Source organism: Callospermophilus lateralis, chromosome 5 (genome assembly GCF_048772815.1).
Source record: "Callospermophilus lateralis isolate mCalLat2 chromosome 5, mCalLat2.hap1, whole genome shotgun sequence".
NCBI lineage: Eukaryota > Metazoa > Chordata > Mammalia > Rodentia > Sciuridae > Callospermophilus > Callospermophilus lateralis.
In genome coordinates, this window is record NC_135309.1 from 5,012,964 (window position 1) to 5,018,983 (window position 6,020).

General features: G+C 30.4%; 1 pseudogene; it reads left to right on the plus strand.

Moving 5' to 3' along the window:
* Positions 1–1,566: 1,566 nt before the first annotated feature.
* Positions 1,567–2,004, plus strand: LOC143641700 (guided entry of tail-anchored proteins factor 1 pseudogene; annotated as a pseudogene).
* The last annotated feature ends 4,016 nt before the right edge of the window (positions 2,005–6,020 follow it).

The following is a 6,020-nucleotide window of genomic DNA, read 5'->3' on the forward strand; positions in this document are numbered from 1 at the left end:
CCCCTCACAATGATCTTGGATGCAAAAATTCTAAGCAAAACTTGGCAAAGAAAATTAAACAATATATGAAATAGGTTAATATGTCATACCAAAGTTTTTCATAGAGATGCAAAGTTGATTTAACATTCCAAAATTGATCAATGCAATTCCATATCAATGATATAAAATGACATATATATGTAATATGCATATACATATACACATATATATTCGTAAAATCAATAAGTGTAGAAAAGTAATTCCTAGTAACCCAATATCAACATCTGTTTAAAATTTTAGCAAACAAGGAATAGAAAGTAAGTGCCTATATCTGACACAGGGAATCTATTAAAAACTTATCAGAAACACAATACTCAATGACAACAGACTGTATAGTTAACCAAATCCTCAGAAACAAACGGGGTTTTGTACATATCATTTCTTTCCGTTTGCTACTAAAGAGTCTGTCGATGTACTCAGTTAAGGGGGGAAAAACACTAAAAATCATACTAATGAAAAATTAAAAAATAAATTAACTTTATTTGCAGAGAACATGAACATTTATAGTAAAAATCACTGAATCTTTTAAAAATGTCTGGAAGTAATAGTAAAATTGCAGGATTCAAGATCAATATACAAATAAAAATTAATTATATATATGGTAGAAGTGAATGTTCATAAATAGAGATTAAAAAAAAAAGATACCATTTTGTTGTGGGTCTATAGCTCGGAAAACACTCTCAACTGAATTTTTTCCAAATTGCAGAGTCTTTATTTAGCTAGCTGGCGACTGCTCCCTGATGGACCCAAACTGTTTCTGCCAGGAACAGTACAGGGTGCAAGTTCTATGGGGTTTATAAGGGAAAAAAACAACATCCTCGAAAATGTAGATGCAAGCAAGCAAGGAGGACACAGAAGCTAAAGTTAACAATCAGCCACCCAGTGTATATAACCACATCCTCGTTCCAAACACATGCAGTACAAAAATAAACAACTTTTACAAGAAATAAGTTATATAACTAGGGTTACATTTTGGAACTTCCAAATGGAGTCACTTAGGCAAGGTTTTGTTTTGTTTTGTTTTTAAGTTGTCAATGGACTTTATTTATATGGGGTGCTGAGAATTGAACCCAGTGTCTTACAAATGCTAGGTAAGCACTGTACCACTTAGCCACAACTCCAGCCAATGGCTAAATTCTTTTAAGTACAATCAGGATAACTTAACATTATTTATCCTATTATCTAATCTTGTCTTATCTATTAATATCCTCCATTTTATAGGGTGCTTATTGGGCTGATCAATAATCTAAGTTGGGCTATAACAATTAAAGAAAGCATCAAAAATATAATGTGTGTAGGAATAAATTTTACAAACCTCATTCAAGGAAGCAGGGCTAGTGGGACTCACTGTGCAGTTGCGGGTGGGCCTACTGATGAGGTCCCCTTGGAGCTTCTGTTAGAGGTGCCTGGGCTGCAGGGAGTATCTGGGAAGAATGGAAGAACTTGACCAAGTCCCACAGCTGGACGTGGCTGCTGGTCCTCTGCTTCCTGTTTGGATGCAATGTCCTTCTGACCTTGTCCTCCTTCATGTCCAGAGTGCTGCAGAATGATGCAGAGCCAGAGCCACAGATGAGGGCAGAGATCCAGGATATGAAGCAAGAGTTCTCCATGGTCAACAAGATGGATGAGTTTGCCAGATATGACAGGCTGGAATGGAAGATCAACAAGATGGTGGACCAGCTCAAGACTTATGTGAAAGCACAAACTGCTCAACTAGCCAAGATAAAATGATTTTTAAGTGTTGCTTTCTGTACATTGCAAGCTACCTTGATGATGTCACTCATTTGGAAGTATTATTCTGCCCCTGTGACTGTTGTGCTGAGGAAATGGATAACACCACTAGACCTCCTGGTAGCCTTACCTGTTAGAACAGCAGATGGTGTTGGAATTACTAGTCGGATTTTATTCTGTAACAAGTTGTGGTGACCCCTTGTACTTTACCCTTTCAGTCAAAAAGAAAGATGAATACCACTGTGGGATTTTGTTAAACTGGGGGTTTAACTCAAAGGTTCTTTACTACCTAACCCCAGCCACAGTCCTTTTTATTTTTAATTTTGAGACAGGTTCTTGGTAAGTTGCCCAGCCTGACCTCAAGCTTACCATCCTCATACCTCTTCCTCCTGAGTTTTTGAGTTACACTTGTGCCCCACCACACCTACCCCAGCTATTATGACTTCTAAAATGATTCTCTTATTAGGTTAAAAGTCTGATTGCTGCTTAAAAATATAAAACAAAAAAACCCCAAAGTAATAGGGTAGTTTTGTATTGAATATGTTCTTCGGCTTTATGTGAGATTCTTCTAAGAATCCCAGTATTCTACAGTATTCTACAGTAACACCAGATTTGAAACAGGATGGGGGCCTACATGCCTTACTCCTGATTTGCTCTATTGGCACATTGTGGTCCTGTTGCCAACTGGAAAGTCAAAATTTTCTAAAAACTTGAATACTTTTTAAAATATTTTAATTTATATAGTTTTTTAGTTGTAGATGGTGCTGAGAATAGAACCCAGTGCCTCACTCATGCTAGGCAAGTGCTCTACCACTGAGATACAACTGCAGCCCAAACTTAAGTACTTTTATATCTATTTTAGAAAGTTTTATTACAACTACTAGAACTTGAACATTTGGCTTACTGTCTCATGTAGTAAAATTGAAAGAATAACACTAATTGACATTGTGTGTTCTTTGTGTCTAAAGTCATTAGTTGGATGAACATTTCTATAGTGTTTATCATCTACCTATTTGCAACTGTTAGTTTTTCATTACAGTGTTTTATAAATGTACTGATGAGACCATAATGCATTGTTTTGTAATTGAATTGTTTTGTATTGAAAGCATTTCAAATTAAGTATGTTTTATAAATATTTAATATTTATAATATTTAAATATATGAATTTAAATATATAATATTTAAATATATAAATTTAATATTCATAATATTTATAAATTTTATAAACATTAATATTTCTGCTGTATAGATTGGAATGAATTTGAAAAACATAATAGGGAATCTGATTAAGTTAATTTGAATTGATACTTACTTGACTTCTAACATTTAATCACATGACTCAACATTTTATTCTTCATTGTGTCAGAACACGTGACTATGTTTTCATTCATATTTTCACTTTTACAATCTTATGAATACTTACATTTCCTGATATACATATTCAGTCTTTACCCCTAATCCTAACACAAACAAGGATTATATTAACCCTTATCTTACCTCTATATCTAAACCAAATTTTACTTAAATCCATATACCAAAATATGATTTTTTTTTAAACCAGAATTGAACTCACTCGCACTTGAGGACAGAGCCACATCTCCAGACCTAGTTTGTATTTTATTTAGAGACAGGATTGTTAAGCACCTTGCTGCTGCTGGGGCTGTCTCGAAACTCATAATCCTCCCATTTCAGCCTTCAGAGTGGCTGGAATTACAGGTGTTCACCACTGTGACTGGCAAGAATATGAATTTTAAAGTGTATTCTGACTTCTATTTTCAATTATCAATGTTAAATTTGCATTTGTATTATGCTACATCTTTTATGGGATATGTATCCTTGCCTTCCCATCATTACAAAATGTGTAATTACATGGCTCACTTTTTAATTCTTCCTTGTATTACTACATGTATGTTTTTGTACATAATTTCATCGGTGTATTGTTAGAAATATTCATATTTCCACAAACTCTTGCTAATTACAACCCTAACTCAAACCAAAATTTTATGTAAACACTTAACTTATCTCAATTACTAAACCAAATTTTATTAAAAGCATGTAAACTATGATAAAATTTTATGTGTATTTTAACTTATATGTTCAATTATCAATATTAAATTTGCATATATACTGGTATATATTGTTTATAGGATATATTCTTCATCCCCATGTTTACCAAATTTGTAATCACATGACTTACATTTTACTCATGCCTGTGTCAGAACATGTGTGTTTATATATGTTATGAAACATAATTTCATAGTATATTCTTATGAATATTGATACTTCCCAATTCAAATATTCATTCTTTCACTAAAACCTTAACACAACCCAAAATTTTATATTGATCCTTATATTACTTCTATAAGAAAGAAAAATTTTACTTCAACATTTATACACCAAAAAGAATTTTATAAATTTACATATATATCACTATATCATTTATAGGGTATCTATTTCTAACTCCATGTTTACAAAATGTCTCACCACATTATTTAAAAAACACTCTCCCTTGTGTCAGGACATGTATCTTTTATGTTTTTTTACATATTTTTACATGTCAGTCATGTGAATACAGATATTTTCCAGCATATGTGTCCATTCTATACCCTAATCATAACTCAAACCAAAATTTATATTGCCTTTACATTATCTCTATATCTAAGTCAAATTTGACTTGAATAAAAATACACCAATATATATTTTAAATTATATTTTGACTTCCATTTTTAATTATCAAATTTAAATCTACATATATATTAATATATATCATTTATAGTATATATCCTCCAATCAACCTATATACCGGAAGTGTAGTCATATGACTGATATTTTACACTTCTCTGTGTCACAACATGTATATTTATATGTGTTTTGCACATATTTTCATGTACATTCTTAGGACTATTTATATTTCCACATATACATGCTAATTTTTTAATCTTAACATTAACTTAAAACCAAAATTTCATACTAAACCTAATCTTACCTCCACATATTAACCAATTTTTATATAAATCCATGTACACCTATATCAATATTAAAGGGTATTTTTACTTCTAACTCAATTTTCAATATCTAATATACATATTTTATAACAATAAATTCTTTATAATATATATCATTTCATTTCCCATATTTATAAAATATGTAAACACATGACTCACATTTTATTATTCCCTTTGTCAGAACATGTATGTATCTGTTTTCATACACAATTTCACATGTACTTTCTAATGAATATTCATATATCCTCATATATATGTTAATTACTTAACTCTAACTTAAACAAACATTTTACATAAAAACTTACCTTACCTCAGTGCTTAAACCAAATTTTATTTAAAATCTTGTATACCAATATGAAATACTATGTGCATTTCACCTATGTAATCATAATATGTATCAATATTAAATTTGCATTTATATTACTACCCATATTTTATGAGATATATTCTTGCATCGCCATATTTACAGAACTTTTAATCACTTGACTAACATTTGACTCTTTCCTGTGTCACAACCTGCATGCTTATATATGTTATCATTCATATCACAACACATATATTTTTATGAATATTGATATTTTCTGATACACATTATCATTTCTTAACCTTAACCCTAACTCAAAACAAATTTAAATATTAAGCCCTACCTTACCTTAATACCTAAACCATGTTTTATTTAAAAATATATAAATCAATATGAATTTTTATGAGTCTCTTGATTTACATAAACATTACAATGTACCATTTATGGGTTATATGCTTGTGTCCCCATATGTAAATAATATTTAAGCACCTGACTCAAATTATTCTTTTTTCCTGTCTTAAAACATGTATATTTATACACGCTTTAATGCATATTTCCACACATATATATGCTTAAAATATTGAGATTTCCCAATTATTGTTCTTTAACCCCAAGACAAATCCAAAGAAAATTAAATATTGAGTTTACCTTTATATCTAAGGAGAATTTTACATGAATTCATGTACCCCAATTATGAATTTAAAGTTTATTTTTGAATTTTATTTCAATTTTGAATGTAAGATATATATATATATATATATATATATATATATATATATATATATATTCACATCCCCATATGTACAAAATATATGATCACATGACTCAAAATGTACTCTCCTCTGTGTTTGAATAGATGTAATATCTTCACATATATTATTTTGAATATTAATATTTCCCAAGGTACATATTCATTCTTTAATGCAAGCAGAATTTTAAGT